The 19,942-nt window shown below is 48.1% G+C and overlaps 1 protein-coding gene across 4 annotated transcripts in view; it reads left to right on the top strand.

Moving 5' to 3' along the window:
- Nucleotides 1-19,942, top strand: part of PLCL1 (phospholipase C like 1 (inactive)) — a 359,855-nt gene that overhangs the window by 138,364 nt on the left and 201,549 nt on the right. The window lies entirely within an intron of this gene.

The following is a 19,942-nucleotide window of genomic DNA, read 5'->3' as shown; positions in this document are numbered from 1 at the left end:
GCACCTGTCTAGGTTTAGTCCAGCTGCCTGCCTGTAATGAGGTGATGAGAAACATTGTACCTGTTATTCTCTGTTAACGGAAGAACCCCGTTCTGGTCCCATGTTATGGTAGGCTGTAGGTTTTGGTACAGTAAACGCTCGATATAATGGACTCATAGATGGGGAGGGGTGTTTGTTAAAACAGCAAGTCCATTATATCCGAAGGTTTACTTGCCTTCCCAGCTCCTCTTGGCTCCAGCTTGTCTCTGAGTGGCACTGTGGCTCCCTGGTGAGTCCTGCAGGTCCCAGCAGTGCTCTGCCCTGGGAGCAGTGGCTCCATGGCTCTTAGGCACCTGCACACAGGGCAGAGCGCAAGGGGCTCTTCAGGCTCCGAGATGCCCATGCTGTGCCCTGAGCACGGGGCTCGTCCTGGCCCTGATCCCAGCCCCAGGGAGAAGGCGGGAGGACTGGTGGCTCTCCCAGCCCCAGCCAGGGACCCTGCAGCCGCAGTGATCCCAGCTATGGGGGGCTTGGGGGGGCAAAATCCAGTGGCAGTGGATCTCTCAGTCTCTGCCAGGGATCCCCCGGCTGCGGTGATCCTGTTTTCTTTGGGGGGCGGATAGCAGATGTCAATTATTACCAAAGTCTGGTAAAATGGGGTCCACTATGTCGAGGGTTTACTGTGCTTGATGAGAGCTGGTCTCTTGCTTTCCAAACAGAGGAGTATGTTTAGATAAAGTCAGCACTTTTTTTTTTCCGCTCAGTAAGAGAGCCAGTGCTCAGTTGGTTCCTCACCCCCAGCCAATTCCACGGCTGGGGCTGCCAAAGTGCTACCGGCACAAAAAAAAAAAAACCCACTGGGTAAAGTTTTCTCATTGTGTGGTGTTTTCTATACTCCTCTGTGCTTTGCATAGGGGAAATCGTAGACTTTTGAAAAAAAACTTGTGAAGGTCAAGGCTGTGGCCAGGGCTACCCAGTGAGAAGCCCATCCTCTGTGTGTGTGGCCCCTCCAGACCTAGGATTGAAGCATACAGCGTAAGCAAGTGTTCTGGCCAGAAAATAATGAACAGGGGAAACTTAATGGGCGTCCCTGGTTCTCAGATTACTGAGCCACCTATTTTAACACGTAAGGATGGGGCCGAGCATAACCTGATAGAAATCTGATTGTGTGGTTGAGTGATGTGTGGTGTGCACTGGAGATTAGCATCAAAACAGTGATAGAGGTGCTCCTCCCTTAGCATCCTGCTCTTGTGTTCTTGGATCCTATCCCAGTGTAGAAGGGTGTGTCTGTTTTGCAGGGACTACCACCAGCAAGCTCCAGTTCTCCCCCTACCCCAAGATTTTGATCAGTTTGCTTTAAAGTTAAGAACCCAGGCTGCTGCTGCTTTTCATTACCTGTGACCCTTTGCAGAGGGGGTTGCATTGACCTCCATGACCCAGCCTAAGGATGAAGAGAATCGGGATCCCTTGCTTCCTTGGAGCACATGAGTACTAGTGCACACATTTGCATGCAGGCCATGGTTGATGTAAGTACTACTTGGGATGATGTAGTCTGCAGCTTCCCAGGGTTTGAGCATCTATTGTGATCACGTAAAAAGGACCGGAGGGCTTCCTAGAAGTCTCCACATGTGGAGTTTAACTGACACCATTGTCCCTTGCTCCATTCACACATCATCTTTGTGTAGTGCTGTGGTGTGTCAATTTCAAAATGTTCCTTTCTGTACCCTGGAGTGGAATTGAATGTGTACAACTGTCTGAATGACAGATGCTGGTTTGACCTTAACTCTTAATTTCCTGTATGTGGGTTGATTGGTGGGGTTTGAGTTGTTTGGTTGTTTGGGTGGGTACAAAACAGACTGGGAGATTCTAGAGACAGATAGACACACTGCCTGCTAAGCAGGCCTGCTGATAGGAGGTGCAGTTGTGTTGGGACCCAGCATTTCAAAGGAGCCTGGAGCTCTGGCCTCTGGTGCCACCACTGTGGCAGCAGCAGTGACTTGAGCTCCAGGCCCCTTTTGAAATGCTGCGGGAGTGCTGCTTCAAGGGGAAAAAGGGGGGCCAATGCTGTGGTCTGAGCAGTGCTACGGGCTGAATTCTCTAGGTGCTGCCCCTTCTGCCCTGGACTCCACCCCTTCCGGGGTGCAGAGCTACCCCCACCCCATCCACCTTGCCCTGAGTCCCAGGATGGAGGCTGTTTGGCTCCGCTGATGCTAAGTACTTAGAAGAATTGATTGATGTGGAAGAAAATGTGTGAACTTGGTCACATTTACATGAAAGGTGTTAATCTCTCATTTGTCATTTGTCTTTCATTCACCTCTACAGATTGCAACTGTGCTTAAGTGTCTCATGAAGAGAGAATATTCCCTCAGGTAACCCAATCCCGAACTATTTAGAGCTTTATAACTTGAATCAGCACCTTTAACTCCTCCTCAAAACATGCACCAAAAATGCAATCTTCAGTTCATGTTTGCGGCTGTAACTATGAACTCAGTGGAAAACATCTTTGGACACTTGGTGTGAATTATTTGCATGGAAAAGTAGTTGAACTCCTGTGTGACCTTTCATATTTTGGCATGCTCTGTATTCTTCCTGTAGCCTCATATAAATTAGTTAGGTGGCACAGTACATCTAAATCTTAGGATTATAGAGAGGGAGAGCATTCATGGTGAAAGATGGCGATTTTTCTAGAGGGTATAATTTGTTTATGTTTTGCAGTCTTGGCACATTAATGTATCCATGCATTTTTTGAAAGAGTTATTCGGTCGGAGGATTACTGATATGTAATTTTACAGACGTACTCCCAGGTTGAACTTGTTGATAGCTATATAATGTCTATGGATGTGTCTTTGAGATTGGGGACAGCTTGTGCTTGGTGCTGTACAAACACGTAACAAAAGAGATGGTCCCTGCTCCATAAAGCTTATAGTTTAAAGATTGGAGGCTTTCATTGACTGACCATCAAAGATGGATGCTGATCATAGTGAAAAGGGAGGAGGGATATTTTGTAAAAATATAATGGAAGCAAATTCATGTCAACTGACGTGAGTGGGGTTACAAAGCAAAGTTGAACGTGGCCTGCCTTGTTTTCCTGAGACAGACTTAAGAGATTTTAAATGTTGCAGATTTTAAAGATGATTCATATTTTATAAGTGTGGTTTATATTCAGTTGGATCCTTCTAATATTTGCATTATTATAAGCATAAAGTGCTGCACCATGTTAACATTAGGCTGTGCTGCTTGTAAATAACTTTACTACTGAAAAGAGGAGTTTGTCATAGTGGTGTGGTGCCAGTTGAACAGTCAAGCCCCTGATTATATAAATAAGCATATATAAAATTAGCCTGTACTCATGGAGTAAGTCAAGAAGATCATTCATGGGTACCAGCCTTTTATTTGAAATTGGAAAGAGGAAAGATGTTAAAATCTGTGAACTAAGAAGCCATCATCCCTGTTAACTGTTCGTTCTGATTTTCTGTTATCAGTAACTAAGGAGAGAGACATTTTACTAAAAATAGCTTTTGTAAAACTGGTTTAAAGAAGGGAATAAATTTAAATGGGAACTGGGTTTCCCCTACTAATAATAAAGATAACAGGATGGGAGTGGCCCTCAATCTATTGCCAGTCTTGCAAAAATAGGAAGTAGAATGCTGCTCACAACATGAAACTAAATAACCTTCTTGCCTTAGCCAGTGTAAGCTCTCTTGTTCCACTTCCTTGCATTTTGCTGTCTCTCCCCATTCTGGGATGTTTCTCTAACCTACACTGTAAACTTCCTGGGGATGTCTCATTTGTTCATAAGGTGCTACATGTGCTCCTCGTGATGCTCACGATGTACTGATGGGTGCAGCAAAAGAACCTTGTGTGACAGTAAAAATAACAGGCGTCTCCATGTTAATCCTACAGTTAGCTCTCCAGGTTTACACTGCCTCTCCACCTGGCTCAGTAGATGGAAAATAGGAGTGGGAGGGCGATGAACTGGGGAATGCCATTGAGATGCCTGGGCCCTCTCCCATGAGCTCTCAGCCGCTATTAACTGGAGCGGGAGAGGGAGAGACTGGAATGGGTGACTACTCACTCTGCTCCTCTCCCCGCATTAATTTAAATTCTCGCCCAGGTCTTTTTTTTGAGCCTCATAGCTTCATTTTAGCTGCCACATCTGCCTTCCCTGTTTTCTGGCATAAATGAACAGTGTTCTTTAAGATGCCCTGTATCTGACCAGTTGTCTGCTTAGGGAGGTTTCATAATTTTTTTTTTCTTGCCTGGCAGCATCATGGAGGCACAGATAGGTTACTGGGATTTAAACTGATTAACACTCTAACTGGTATCAATGTTTAATTCATCACAAATTGTGTCAAGTGCGGGGACAAGGCCAAAAGGGCCAGTACCCAGAAGGAAGCGAGGTGGGATCTGTGGGTGAGCGTTGGACCCATGGGAGATGAGGAGACTAGACTGGATGATCTGCTAGAACTTGTTGTGGGAAGGCGAAGAGCCTACAGCTGAGTGAGATGAATACTAAGAGGAGGTACGAGAGACGCTACCCCAAGTTATGAGTTATAGGGTTGCAGCCCTGTAACCGCTGCACTGGGCCAGTTTAAATACTTGTTCTAGGGAGACGGGAGTAGGGAGCTCTCTCCCCAGCATTAGGTTAGAGTCTGCTGCTCAGTCCTCCCTGTGTCTGTTCCAAGCACATGTGGGTATGGCATGGAAGGAGGCGGTCAGGACAGGCAGGTGAATGAGGACAACCTATCATTCACTATCTATCAAGCTGCTTCTCTTTCATGCTTAAAAAATACCTGAAAACCTACCTGTTCTATGAAACATTTCTGCTTTAGTGACTGCTATAATTGGTCCTGCCTTAGGGCTGGGCCTTGCTAATATTTGCTCTGCTCACCAGCACTCTGTGCACTTCAGGGCATTCTGGAATATAAATATAAATATAAGGTGGCTTTCACATACTGAAAAAATAGACTGGCTTTTTGCTGCACTCTCTCTCCCTCTCCTTGGTTTAATCACAGGGAGACATATTTTTATAATAGGGCCTAATCAGTACTACAGTGATGTCAGCCCTCTTTACTAACCCACTGTTGGTACAGCAAGTCAACAGACTGTCAAAGAAAAGTATCAAAGTTCCTTTCATTATTGCTTATTAGCAGATTGAGTTTATCTAACAAATACTAATCTGTTATAATGGGGTCTCCAGCGGTGTTCAGATGTGTATAGATTGATGCGTCTAAGTCAAATATTTCCTGTTTGGGGCAAGGTGCAATTAATAAGCAAATCAACTGAAAGGAAACTGACCGGCTGATGTGTGGCGTCACAATATTTGAGGAGCAGGATTCGTTCTGAGTTAGACCTGCCAAAACAGTTTTGCCATGGGAAAGCTTCTCCCGTGTTGTTTCACCTGCAGCATTTTACTGCATCCAAGTTGTTTGTAGAGTATGTTAAAACACAGTTCAACCTAGTCAGTAAGTATATCTAAGGGGAGATAATGCTCAAAATGTGATGGTCTTCCTGTGTTGTCTTTCCCAATATTTTGTCCCTTTACCTTCATATAACAGTATTATTTCTCATTGTTGACAGACGTGGCTATATGTGCGTTTCCTGTCTCTGGGAGACTGAAACCAAACCATATCAGCCAGAAATCCTATCCCGCTTGATGTTAATAGTTCCATCTGTCTCCATAGCAGAGATAAAGTTGCCTTTTCTCCTTACCTCATTTCCCACGTGGAAAGGTACACCGTGGCTGCACCTCCAAGGGGAGGTTGTTAAAGCCATGGCAGATGGGAGGCAGCAATGGAGAGAGGTGTTTATCCTCTGTAACATCCGAGACCAACTGTTTTTGTCCAGCACCGTTACAGTGGCTTTCCCCGTCTGGGCTTGGACATTATGTATGCCTAGTGCTGTATGTTTGGAAGAAATGAAAGGTCATGAAACTGCACTGTTATAGTAATACCTCACCAGTATTGCAACATGTCACTTGGCTGAGCTGTTATCTTTCAAGGTCAAATGAACATCCATTATGACCACAACTGCATAATCAAGGCCAGAAAGCTCCTTCGAGAGTGAATTTCAGGTACCCTAGAAAAGAGGAGTTGTTACATGGAGAATGGTTTCAGGCATCAGAATTAATGGCTCACTTTTTAAGCAAAGAGGGATGTGGACATAGAAGGGTAGTTATTTGAAGTGTTGTGATTTGGCTGTCGTGCACCACGAAATGGCAACAGTCAGGCTTGTTCTGCACTAAGGAGTTAAGCTTATTGTAGATGATACAATACTGGCTGCAGCAATTGCATAGCTAGAATCGACTTATCTGCAATTGCCTTACCTGGCTGTCCACACAGAGGGAGGTTGATGGGAGAAAATTTCCTGATGACCTCCCTTAACTCCTACTAGGTGCACGAAATTGAACCCCAGAAGATCGACCCTGAGTTTCCGAAGCATTTTTAATGATGGAAGACATCTGAAAGAGCCTAGATTGGATCAAAACAAATAAATACAGTGTGACTGTCGTGCTGGTATTACTTAAGATGCTGCTAGAGATTTAGCATAGTTACAATCCTTTCAACGGTCTGAATGACATACCCAAGATGCAGATTGACAATGGAATATCTGATGGTCCATTTCTGACTGTGCTGAACTGTACTACAGTTTATTTTAGTTTTCAGAGATTAAATTATGTAAGGGATTTATGATCTATTTAATGATTAAACCTTCCTCCCCCCATATTTACACTTCCCCTGCTTGTGGAACTTTGCTAGTGCTGCACTGCGGCACTTGGATAAAATTGCTGTTATTGTTAATTGTTCTTGGCAACAAGTGCATAGATTTACTTCACCTAGTGATTTTAGAAAGTCAGTTTCTAATTTTTCAAGAAACAGGCTCTTTGAGCTTAACGGTAACTGAAAGATACTTGTCCACAGTGGTCAGTCTTTACTCTCTCTCACTCAGACAAATGAAGATGGACACGGACACACTCACCCCCACACACACAGCTGTTACAGCAAGCTATGAAACATTATGCTGCGTAAATTCCAGGAGGGTTTGAAACTGAAGTGGAGAGAGAGAGGTGCTGGAGCTTCCCAGCGGTTAACATAATAGGCTGTGACAGTCGTTCTGTTCTCTGTGCTAAGTTGCAATCTGGGACTTCCCTGGCAGCAGTGACACAAGCTGGTGCAGTGTAGATTCACACCCTGGCTTGCAATACGCTAACTTGCTATGTGGGCAATCCCTAAGACTGAAGTGATGGTGGATCGTGGAAGATTCTATTCTTCTACGAGTGTCCCCGTGGGTGCTCCACGTTAGGTGTCAGGCTCGCCCCGGCGCCGCAGGTCGGATCTTCCAAGCAGTTTCTGCCAGACCGCGCATGCACCGGTGCGCGCCGCTCCCTTGCGCACTCACGGCCTCGTGCGTGATCCGGTCCCCACCAGTTCCTCTTTAACCGCCATCGGCTGCAGACGGAATCCGCTCAGGCTACGGCCAGAGTTAGCGTATTTAACGTTTTTAATTGTTTTGAAGTTTCTTCAGTCTTCGATTAAGTTAGTCGGCTGTTGTTTTCAAAAGAAACAAACAAACAAAGGAAAGGAATTCAAAGCTTCCAATCCTAGTAACAAGCGGATCACCGGAGGCCAGGAGCCTAGGGCCATTAGCCCTCCTGCTGCGGCAGGCTTTATCTGAGAGGGGAACAAGCACAGAGAAGGTGCTAAGTATCCTATTAACAACTCAAAGACTCACCACAATGCCCTCTTCAGGATTCAAGAATTGTGAGTCGTGCCGTGAGGCGATGCCAGCGTCTGATGGGCACAGTCAGTGCATAAGGTGCTTGGGGGAATCCCATGTCACTCAGAAATGTTCCTTCTGCGCCAAGTTAACAGCCAGAGCAAGGAAGGACAGGGAAATGCGGCTGAAAATGCTGCTGTTCGACAAGGCCCTCCAGCCAGACGTGCTGGAGCGGCCGCAGCAGGAGGGGCCCTCCGGGGCCCATAAAAGGAAAGCCGCGTCCCTAACCCCATCAGCGCAAAAACGGAGGAAAATCTCTCCAACCCGATCCCTGCCGGCAGCAACAGCGAGCGGGACGGGTGGAGCGCACAGCCCCCAGCCGCAGCTACAGCTGATCGGCGGCAGTGCGGAGACGCACGTGGCGGAGGTTCAGCCTCCGATGATCAAACAGCCGCCCCGCACCGCGGGCAGGGTGGCGGCCAAGCAAGCGCCGGAACCGGCGGCACCGCAAACAGCAGCACCGACCCCCGGGAACCGGCGGCGCAGAGCGCACAGGCACGTGGCCTACAGGCACCAGGGGAGACCGCCCGCGCAGCACCGCTGAGGAGCGTGCCGAGTGCGGTGCAGACTACGGGGCTGAGATTCCCCGACGCGTCAGGGGGTGGAGCCACCCCCACAGGGGAGGGGAAAGGCAGCACAGAAAACACGGCACCGCAGTCCCTCTCCATACAGGGCTGCAGAGCTGCTTTCTCTGAGCCCTCCGCTCATGCTGCGGACTCCAACGAGAAGGCAGGGGTCACCCCTAGCCTATCCGGAGCCCCCATCTCCATTTCTACAGCCAGCGTCCCCATGGCTTGGACCACCTTCACCCTTCTTGGGCTTCGAGCCACTTGAGTACTATCACAAATCGGTCTCTCCAGTGTCCCAGGTCTCCAGAAGATCTCGCTCCCCCAGACATAGGGGGTATGCACCAAGGGAGTGGTCCAGGTCACCATCCCAGGAGCAGTGCCCGTGTTGCCATGGTCGCCCCTATCATGCGGGGCATAGACACCATAGGCATACTACCAGGGACAGATCCCCACAGACGGTTCTGTATCCCCGAGGGCAATCGCGAACGGGGACAGAGACTCATATATCTCAGGGGGAGTTGGTTCTGGAACCCCGGGATTTTCCCTCGCAAGCTTCTAGCGAGCGGATGTACCACCGTCAACAGGACCCGGAGGGGTCCAGAGAGGCGTACCCTAGTGGTTCCTCATTGTCCTCCCCGGATGAGGCTACGGCCCCGGGGGACGTCCATCCTCCGGACGATCTCAAACAGTTCCAAGAGCTGTTTAAAAGGGTGGCCTTCACGCAACACATCCAGACAGCAGAGGTGCAAGAGAAGCACCATAAGCTCCTTAAAAATCTGAGACCTCCAACCTCCTCTAAAATAGCCATACCACTTGACGAAGCAATCTTGGAGTCCGCCACCACGATATGGCAGACCCCTGCGACTATTCCGCCTGTCCACAAGAGAGCGGACAAGAAATACTTCGTGCCGGCGAAGGGCATGGAGTTCCTATTCAGCCACCCGCAACCAAATTCTCTGGTGGTAGAATCGTCTCAACAGAGATCAAAAACGTCTCAGTTCAAAACAGGGGGAACGGACAAAGATGCCAAGAAACTAGAGCTGTTCGGCAGAAAGGTCTACTCCTCCTCCACCCTACTGTTGAGAATGGCGAATTATGCAGCGCATCTAGCGAACCGCAATTTCGACAACTACTCTAGCTTAACCTCCCTCATGGACTCGCTTCCAGAGGACAAGAAGCCGGTGCTCAAGGCTATCGTGCAAGAAGGCTACGCGGCCTCGAGGATAGGAGTTCAGATCGCCCTAGTCGTAGCGGATATGGCAGCATGCTCAACAGCTACAGCAGTGGTCATGAGCAGGGAGTCCTGGCTCCAGACATCGGGTATCCCGAGGGATATGCAGGTGAAGATTGTTGATCTCCCCTTTGACACGCAGAAGCTGTTTGCAGTATCAACCACAGCGTCCCCAGTACCACAGGGGCTACAAGCAAGGGCGACATCAACAGCACCAACAGTACAGAACTCCCAGGCGATGTTCTCAACAGAGCCATGCGTCCTCGGGGCAGGGCCAAAGGCCACAAGTTTGACACACAGATCGAGGGCTGCACTATCGCTACCATCGCGCAATGTCATCCGAAGCTACTGTTCCACCATCGCCTCCGACCATTCTGCGACCAGTGGCAAAAGATCACCACAGACAAATGCGTACTGGAGATCGTGGCCACGGGTTACGCGATTCCCTTCCAGTCGCTCCCACTGCCACGACCTCCACCCAGACCCCACCTAAAGGACGCCTCCCACGAAGCGAGACTCAAGCAGGAGGTAGGCCATCTTATGCTTATAGGGGCAGTGGAAAGAGTGCCGGAGCAACTCTGAGGGAAAGGGTTCTACTCAAGATACTTCCTCACAGAGAAAAAGACAGGAGGCTGGAGGCCCAGCCTAGATCTTCGAGGCCTCAACCAGTACTTGCGCAAGCAACGCTTTCGGATGATCACAATCGCCTCTATGCTTACGGCACTGGACGATGGAGATTGGTTCGCAGCCCTCGACTTACAAGACACGTATTTCCACATAACTATTCACCCGGCTCACAGGCGTTTTCTCCGGGTTATGGTAAGCAAAGAACATTTTCAGTAAAAGGTTCTGCCGTTCGGCCTCTCCTCGGCCCCCAGAGTCTTCACCAAGACCTTGGCAGTGGTGTCAGCCTACCTGCACAGACAGGGGGTGTTTATATTCCCATATCTGGAAAAAAAAAAAAAAAAAAAAAAAAAAAAAAAAGACTGCCTACTGAAAGGGGCCTCGAAGGAGGAGGTACTTCGCATGATACGCGTCACAGCAGACACGTTCTCTTCGCTGGGCCTGGTCATCAATCTGGCAAAATCAAAGATAGACCCTGCACAGGACATAGAGTTCATAGGGGCACGTATAAATTCCATCACAGCAAGGGTTTATCGACCAGATGCCCGCTTTCGCGCCATTGGTTCCCTCGTGCAAGTCATCACCTTCAGCCCTACGGTGCCGGTTCTGACGTGCTTACAGCTGCTGGGCCACATGGCAGCAGCAACGTTTGTGGTACAGAATGCCCGATTGCATATGCGCAGCATGCAGCACTGGCTGGCGAGTGTCTACAAACCGGCAGCACACACTGTCCACAGGGTGGTGTCGCCCGTGACAGAGGTGCGCAGATCCCTGCAATGGTGGGTGAACCCCAAGAACATGCTAACAGGGGTGCCCTTTCACCAACCACAAATACCTGTTTTTCTCACTACCGACGCCTCCCACGTAGGGTGGGGAGCACACATGGGCGAAAAGGTGACGCAAAGACTGTGGTCCTCCACGGAACAGTCACTGCACATAAATATACTGGAGCTCAGAGCAGTGTTCAACGCCTGCAAACACTTTCGAGACCATATACAAGGCAAGTAGTCGGGATCAGTACAGACAATACCTCCACCATGTTTTATATAAATCGACAAGGAGGAGCTCGGTCCCATGCTTTATGTGCAGAAGCAGTCCAATTGTGGAACTGGTGCATCGCCAACAATATAACCTTGAAAGCCTCGTATTTACCAGGCGCTCACAATGTGAAGGCAGACCAACTGAGCAGGTGCTTCACACTCACACACGAGTGGCAGATCCGTTCCTATCTGCTACGACCGATTTTTTCACACATGGGGTTTTCCCCAGGTAGACCTGTTTGCCACTCAACACAACGAGAAGTGCCCACAATACTGCTCCAGGGCAGGACTGGGACGGGGGTCCCTGGGGGACACATTCGCGATCTCGTGGAGGGGCCCCCTGCTTTACGCTTTTCCTCCCACAGTGCTGATCCACAAAGTCTTGCAGAAAGCCAGGAGAGAGAGAGAGCCCGAATGATCCTAGTAGTCCCAACGTGGGATCGACAGCAATGGTCCCCTTACTCCTGCGCATGTCGGACCGTCCACCGATGCCCCTCCCGGTGGCTCCGGATCTGCTCACACAGCCCAGGGGTCCATAGTGCATCCACACCCCCGAGGCCTGCGACTGCAAGCATGGTTAATCCATGGTTCAGCTCCCTAGAGAGCACGCGTACGGAGGGAGTGCAACAAGTCCTAGAAAGTAGCAGGAGGACTTCCACCAGGAAGCCCTATAAGCAAAAATGGACTCGATTCACTGCATGGTGTTCTACCAAGCAATTAGCCTCCCTTGCTGCGCATATACCTGTAATACTAGAGTATTTACTGGACCTCAAGAGAGGAGGACTCTCCCTATCCTTGTTGAAGGGTCCACCTTGCCGCTATATCAGCTTTCAGACATGAAGAGGAAGGGCACACGGTGTTTGCCCATCCCATGGTTACCAGGTTCCTCAAAGGGCTGGTAAACCTATACCCCCCTCGGAAACCGCTTCCACCTTCGTGGAGCTTGGACCTGGTGCTTAATGCACTAACGGGACCACCGTTTGAACCCTTAGCCACGGTTTCCCTCCGTCTCCTTACGATAAAGACGACCTTCCTTCTTGCAATCACGTCAGCTCGCAGGGTGAGCGAGCTTGCGGCAGTCATGGCAACGCCACCCTGCACAGTAATTTCCAAGGAGGCGGTAACCTTACGGCTGCATCCAGCCTTTGTTCCCAAAGTTTCTTCAGAGTTTCATATTAACGAACCTATAGTTTTACCCTCGTTATCCAAAGCCTCATAACTCCAACAAAGAGGCACGCCTACACCTCCTGGACGTGAGGAGGGCGCTGGCTTTCTATATAGACAGGACTAAGTCCTTCCGGAAAACGGATAGACTCCTAGTCTCTCTCGCTCCCAAATCAAAAGGAGAAGGTCTCTCTTCGCAGAGAATCTCGAAGCACATCGTATCCTGCATAAAAATGTGCTATGAACTCAAAAAGACTCCTTTACTGGCCACGCCCAGGTCTCACTCCACTAGGGCGGTGGCGGCATCAACAGCCTATTTCAAGGGCGTTGCACTAAAAGACATTTGCAGAGCGGCGACCTGGTCATCCTATGACACCTTCGCTAAGCGCTACGCCCTTCACAGGGTATTCCAAGTGGATACCCAGCTCTCGACAAGTCCTCTCGGGGACAAGCTGCACATGATCCGATTACCCACCTCCTATTTTGGGTTACTGCTGGGTAGTCACCTAATGTGGAGCACCCACGGGGACACTCGAAGAAGAAAGAGAAGTTACTCACCGTAGTATCGGTGGTTCTTCGAGATGTGTCCCCGTGTGTGCTCCACCACCCGCCCATCCTCCCCGCTTCGGATCCCTGTTTGGTGTTTTGCAGGAGCATCCGAGGCGGTTGGTCAAGGAACTGGTGGGGACCGGATCGCACATGTGGCCGGGAGCACGCAAGGGAGCGGCGCGCACCGGCGCATGCGCGGTCCGGCAGAAACTGCTTGGAAGATCCGACCTGCGGCGCCAGGGCGAGCCCGACACCAAACGTGGAGCACCCACGGGGACACATCTCGAAGAACCACCGTTACTACGCTGAGTAACTTCTCTTCACTGGCTTTTTCCCCCTGTATTCCACAGACACATCTGCAGCTTCTAGAGCATGGGTGAGGAAACTTTTTTGGGTCAGGGACCACCAACCTACAGAAAAATCGGAAGCAAACAAACCTACAAAACCCTCACTGATGTGGTCCCCAACCGAGACGCTCCACTAGCCTCACGCTCCAGCCCCATCAGCAGGGGTGGAGGAGGATGTGGGGGGGACTGAAGCTTCACCCAGGCCAGATTAACTTGTTCAGGGACCCGGGATGGGACTATAACTGGAATGTGGATGTCAGGATTCAGCATGCGGAGGGGGCTGCCGAGGATCAGATGTGGGGTCTAGGTGGGGAAGGAGGTGCAGGAACAGGCTGGTAGTCTGCGTGGGAGGATAGGTGCAGGAGCAGGGTGGGTGTGGGAGGTGAAGGGGGCGGGACGAGAAGGGCACAGGAACAGGCTGAGGGTGGGAGTCTGGGCAGGAGTGAGCTGAGGGCAAGGGAGTCTGGGTAAAGGGGAGGGGCACTTAGTTCTGCTGGGGGAAGGGCAGTGTGGAGAAGTGCTCCCTAGAGAAGATTTCTGGCCAATCAGGGAAATGGGAGGGCGGTGCCTGGGAGTGGCAGGAAAAAAATCCTTTCCAGCTGGGAGAAGGAGAAAGGCAGCAGGAGTGGCGGTGGCACCGCTGCTTCCTGCCCCTGCCAGGCCAGATGCTGGGGAGGGAGCCCTGAGCCTTGGGGGGCTGGATCCAGACAAGCTGCGGTCCAGATCCAGACTTCAGTCTGGGGGTTCCCTTCTCCTTTCTAGAGAACGCATAGCGCTTCTAGCTGGAGAGACTGGTCCAGATGCTTAACTAAATTATATTCGCCACCCTTGGGACGGTGGCTCCACTAAGCAATTTGGCTTTTTGTGCATGTGTGTATGACTGCCTGACACTAGCCATCATGTCTTATAGGGTTAGATCCTGCTCCTGTCGGATTAGTGGAGAAACCTGCCATTAACTTAAGCGATGCAGTATCAGACTCAAGCCTCTGGTTGATTTAATCATCAATCGTCTTTTCAGCCCTTTTTTTTTTAAAAAAAAAAATAAACCCTCGGAAATTTCCTGCACCTTCAAATCTCCCACTCTAATCACTGTGAGTATTAGGTGAACAAAGAACGCAGTGTTGGTGCCGCAGAGTTTTGGTGAAGTCAAAGGACTAACTTCAGAACTTTATGTTTAAAAACTTCATCATCTGAGCAATGTGAATGCCAGCTAATGCACCGGGTTTCACAATTATGTGAAAAAGCAAATGTTCTGATAGTGTTACACTGATTTATTACACAACACTAGTGAGCTTAGCACAGATTTTATTGATTGAGCATGTCTGTAATGGGAACGTGAGAGATCCAAGTCACAGGAATTATTCATATTCAAGTGTTAGCATTTGACTATTTGTTTCTCGTGTTTAAACATACCCATGCTCACTCCCCCAACTATTTGTTTGATATCCACAAAAATGTTATTCATTAAATAAACACTTTTCTAGCACTCCAGGAATAAGTGAGAAACTCATCGAAAAAACAAATGTAGTGACGTTTATGCCACAGTGTTGATTTAAAGAGTTTTAATGTGGAGTACTTGCAAGGCTTAACAATGTAAGGGAGCATAATAGGGCATCATATTTTCCACCCTCACTGCTGCTTAAGCTCATGGTTTTTCAACGCTTTTAAGTTGTCATTAGGAAGAACTGATTACATTTGTCTTGCAATACCATTTACTTTTGATGTTGTTATGAAAGCATTACCGTACATTTAAAAAGCACTTGAGAATGTCTTTAAGTAAATTGAAGGAAGGTACTTATAGCCAGATATAGAAGATTTTTGACACGTTCAACTGTTTAACAGGTCCATCTGGTTTACCACCTAATTATCTCTGCTTTTATCTTATGTGTGCAGAACATGACATTTCCTACAGGTGGAATGTCAATAACGGTTAGCCTTTGGGTTTATAATATTCTAGAATCAAAAGATTAATAATCCAGAAAACTGCTCCCTCTCACGCTGTTAAGTTTCAGTAGGTGAGAGGGCAAGTATCTGTCTCCACCTTGTTTGCACTTCAAGTACCCTCGGTCTGTGACACACTTTTGTAGTAGGCTCTGTCACTGGCGGTGCTGAAACTCAGCACCTCCGGCACATTGGATTGCCTTCTGCACTCCCGTTATCCCAGTTGTTCCAGCACCAGTGCTACAGCTAACAGTACAGATTAGAACCCAATAAGCTTGTGACAAGTGCTTTGCCAAGTCTCGCCAGCTTCACCAGTGTGCCTCATTCCTAAACTGCAGTATTTCTGCTGCTTTTGTACTGATGACAGCAGGGCAAGGTGGGGGGGGGCCTGGCTCCGTGTCCCTGGAGGGGGCAAAGACAAGGATGGGGCCTAGTGCAGCCAGCCCTTAGCACTGCTCAGACCGTGGTGCTGTCTCCCCTCCAGCCGTGCAGAGTGGTGGAGCTACAGTGGTGAGAACTCCAGGCCTCTTTGAAATGCCAAGCCCTTGGGCAGCTGTGCACTGTGCTGCCCTCCCGCCCCCCAGCCCCTGTTGGTGAGCATGACTAATGATATCTCCTCTCCAGAAATATATTACTTTGGAATACACACTGGCTATGTCTACACTAGCTCCTGACTTCGAAGGGAGCATGGTAAGTAGGGCATCGGGAGATTACTAATGAAGTGCTGCGGTGCATATGCAGCACTTCATTAAGCTAATTCTCCCCTGTGGCAACTTCAAAGTGTTAAACTTCAAAGTGCCGGCTCGTGTGTAGGGGTAAACGGACTTTGAAGTTGCCCAGGCACTTTGAAGTACCAGCAGGTTAGCCGCGGCTACACGTGAGATGGCACTTCGAAGTTGCCACGTGCAAGAATTAGCTTAATGAAGTGCAGCATATGCCCTGTAGCACTTACTTATTAATCTCCCAATGCCCTCCTTACCATGCTCCCTTCGAAGTAGGGAGCTAGTGTAGACACAGCCATGGGCCGTGTCTACACATGCACGCTACTTCAAAGTAGCGGCACCAGCTTTGAAATCGACGTTAGGTGGCGAGACGTCGAAGTCGCTAACCCCATGAGGGGATGGGAATTGCGCCCTACTTCGAAGTTGAACGTCAAAGTAGGGCACGTGTAGACGATCTGTGTCACGCAACATCGAAATAGCGGGGTCCGCCACGGCGGCCATCAGCTGAGGGGTTGAGAGACGCTCTCTCTCCAGCCCCTGCAGGGCTCTATGGTCATCGTGTGCAGCAGCCCTTAGCCCAGGGCTTCTGGCTGCTGCTGCTGCAGCTGGGGATCCATGCTGCATGCACAGGGTCTGCAACCAGTTGTCGGCTCTGTGGATCTTGTGTTGTTTAGTGCAACTGTGTCTGGGAGGGGCCCTTTAAGGGAGCGGCTTGCTGTTGAGTCCGCCCTGTGACCCTGTCTGCATCTGTTCCTGGCACCCTTATTTCGATGTGTGCTACTTTGGCATGTAGACGTTCCCTTGCAGCGCCTATTTCGATGTGGTGCTGCCCAACGTCGAAGTTGAATGTCGACGTTGCCAGCCCTGGAGGACGTGTAGACGTTATTCATCAAAATAGACTATTTCGTTGTAGCGTGCATGTGTAGATGTAGCCATGGTGTCCTATGGCACCAGCTGAGTTTTGTTCCTACATTCACTAGTGATCACAAATAAAATTGGATTTCAAGTACAACGAATTCTGTATACACAGGTGTCCGAGATGTTTAAACTTTTATCTCATAAATCTGCAATCTGGTGCCTTATAACCACAGTGTGAGGTCATCAGTGAAAGGGGTTGCCTTTTTAAAAGTCAAGTCTTGTTTTACTATAAAATATGAGGCTAGATGTGTGTCTCTGAACTCCCATATTCTAATGGCATGGCAGACAAAATACTGTAATCAAAAGAGAGAACAAGGTACTGATTTATGCCAAAATCTAAAGGACCACTAACAGAGATCATAACAAGTATGCTGCTATGGGACTTAAACCAAAGCTCATTAAAGAAATGGCAGTCCTTCCATTGGCATTGGTTCATGCCTGTCTCTTACATTTTTGTGGTTAGGGATAAGCAAGTTTAACCTGCTAGAGGAAAACGTTTGTGATTTGCAATATTCACAGTGTGCAGCGCCTTCGATTTTTCTGATGATAGTTTGTCTGTGAAACTATGAAAGCGAGAGGCTGTATATTCGTACAAAATATAGAAGTTAACAGCATTGTGGCAGTGGGAATACACATATACAATCAGACCTCTCTCAGCTGATCCCATATTTTCAGTTCCAGTTGCAGGGAAGCTTTAAAAAAAATAAAAAAGGAATGTAGATCTTTACCAAAAGAAATCAGGTAAATTTTATGCCTACTTCTGAGGCCATGTCTACACTAGGAGAAAAAAATCAGTTTAAGGTACACAACTCCAGCTATGAGAATTGTGTAGCTGGAGCTGACATTTCTTAAACTGATTTTTACTGTCCTCCCCACAGCGGGAGGTTAATGGGAGGAACTTTCCCATAGACTTCCCCTACTTCTCGTGACTTCGAGGACTACCAGGTTTGATGGCAGCACGCTGATTTAGCACAGTCCCATTAGGCATGTTAAATTGGAACTCAGAAGATCAACCAATCTTCTGGTAAGTATAGCCATGACTATAGCAATCTGACTTGCTATATTGAACATACATCCTTTTCAATGTTATCTTGGCCTGAATTCCTTTAATTTCATGTTATGACTGATCAGATAACTTCATCTCTTAGGATTTCATTGTTTTATATTGTCGCCTAATACCACTTCATAGTTCCATGCTTCTTAATAGTACTGGAGTGTCAATGATGATTTGTGTTCCTGTCAGTGATTCAAGACTGCAAATGGGCTTTTAGTTTAGTTTAGTTTAGTTTTGCATTGGCAAAGAGTCATAAAACCAGTATGGGGAAAGTAGTTTAGAGATGTTTCTTCATACAGCTCAATCTTCAGCTAAATCTTTTATTACTAGTAGGAATTCTGAAACACTTGGAGGTCATCCTCATCCTCATCATCATTGGAAAAACAACGAGAAGTCCTGTGGCACCTTATAGACTAACTGATTTACTGGAGCATAAGCTTTCATGGGCAAAGACCCACTTCGTCACATGATCCTTTAGCTATATGCTCTTTATCTACAAAACTGTTCTCATGTGTACAGGCCCACCAATGGGTGGGGGTAAAGGAGGCAGTTGCCGCAGGGCCTGGAAAAGAGCAGCAGTGACTGGGTTTCTTTAAATAGCAGTTTGAGCCCAACATCTTGTGCTCGGGGTAGCTCCCTGGATGGGGAAGAGGGGGTGGAGGGGCCAGCATGGCATGCTCTGTGTGGTGCTGAGGGCTGGTTGCTCCCAGACCTGCCCAAGGCCATGCCCGTTTCAGGAGCACAGAGCCAGCCCCACCACCTTGCCCAGGGGCCTGTCAAGTCTACCAGCCTCACTGCTTATGCACTACTATGACACATGCGTAATTGTCTGTGGGGGTGGTTGCAACACTTATCTGTAGAAGGTGGTAAAAAACTGGGATCAGCTAAAGTAGCGACAAATAATGAATACAAATACACATTTTCTCATTTTCCCTTCTGAAGCAGAGCAGCAATTTCTCCTTATTCTGCTCATGAACTGAGGTTTGCCCACACGTTTGCATACAGAGAAAACTTTCAACAATTCTCAGGGTTGCTAACTGTCATGATTTTATTTATGTGTGTTTAAGTCCCTCGATTTTGGAAAAAAGAGACTATAGGAGAAACTCAGCTTCCATTTAAAAAAGGTATAGAGGTGAATCAAATGCACCTCCTAAGCTCAGACACCAGAAGGCAAATTAATAGACCCTAAGAAGTCTCATGCATTTTAACCCAGCCTCATGATATCTTGGAGTCTGACTCATGATTTTTGAATGCTTGAGATTGGCAGTACTCATTTATCTACATTAAACGTAGGTGTCTCAGGGTAAGAATAGTGCTGCAAGTTTAAACACTGTAGAGTTGGCACGCCTTCAGATGAATGAAACAGATAACAAGTGATTTTTATGCCACTTAAATATTTATAGTTGCAACAGGAAGATATAATTGTGAAAGATGAGTTAAATGACTGTCTTGCTGTGAGAACATTGTACTGAATTGTGGCTTCTATGTCTGCCACAATCTTTATATTCATTCTCCAATGAAAGGATTGGAAATGAGAATATTTCTTTAACAGCCAATGATATTTCTTCTAATATATGTTTTACTCTACATAACCTCTGTTCCATCCAAATATTAACATGGAAAATTTGTTTTAAGCACTTGTTTTATTATGAACTGGAAAAAAAATTAAAGTCTACTTTATTTTTTCAGTGTGAGTGTCCTGAGCAACATCACATAGCTGTGTCTGAATCCTAAGAGTGTCTAGCCTGGCTGCTTCAATATAAACGTTGGCTGTAGCCCTTTGCGTTTCTCTTGCTGGTGCAAGTAATTCTTGCTGGGAAGGAGTATTATTGAGTGGCAGCTGGGCCAGGGAACCCTGAGGTAGATTCATTCTACTGACTGCAATACAGCTCCATGTCTCTTATCACAGAGGCACCATAAACACCACTGGTTTCTAGTAGAGTCTCCGGCTACAGTTACACTGCAGCTCTCTGTTGACAGAAGTCTCTGTCGGAAGAGATTTCCCAACAAAACTTCTGTCGTCAGACA

Source organism: Carettochelys insculpta, chromosome 8 (genome assembly GCF_033958435.1).
Source record: "Carettochelys insculpta isolate YL-2023 chromosome 8, ASM3395843v1, whole genome shotgun sequence".
In the NCBI taxonomy this organism is placed as follows: Eukaryota; Metazoa; Chordata; order Testudines; family Carettochelyidae; genus Carettochelys; species Carettochelys insculpta.
This window is presented reverse-complemented; position numbering and strand designations above follow the sequence as displayed.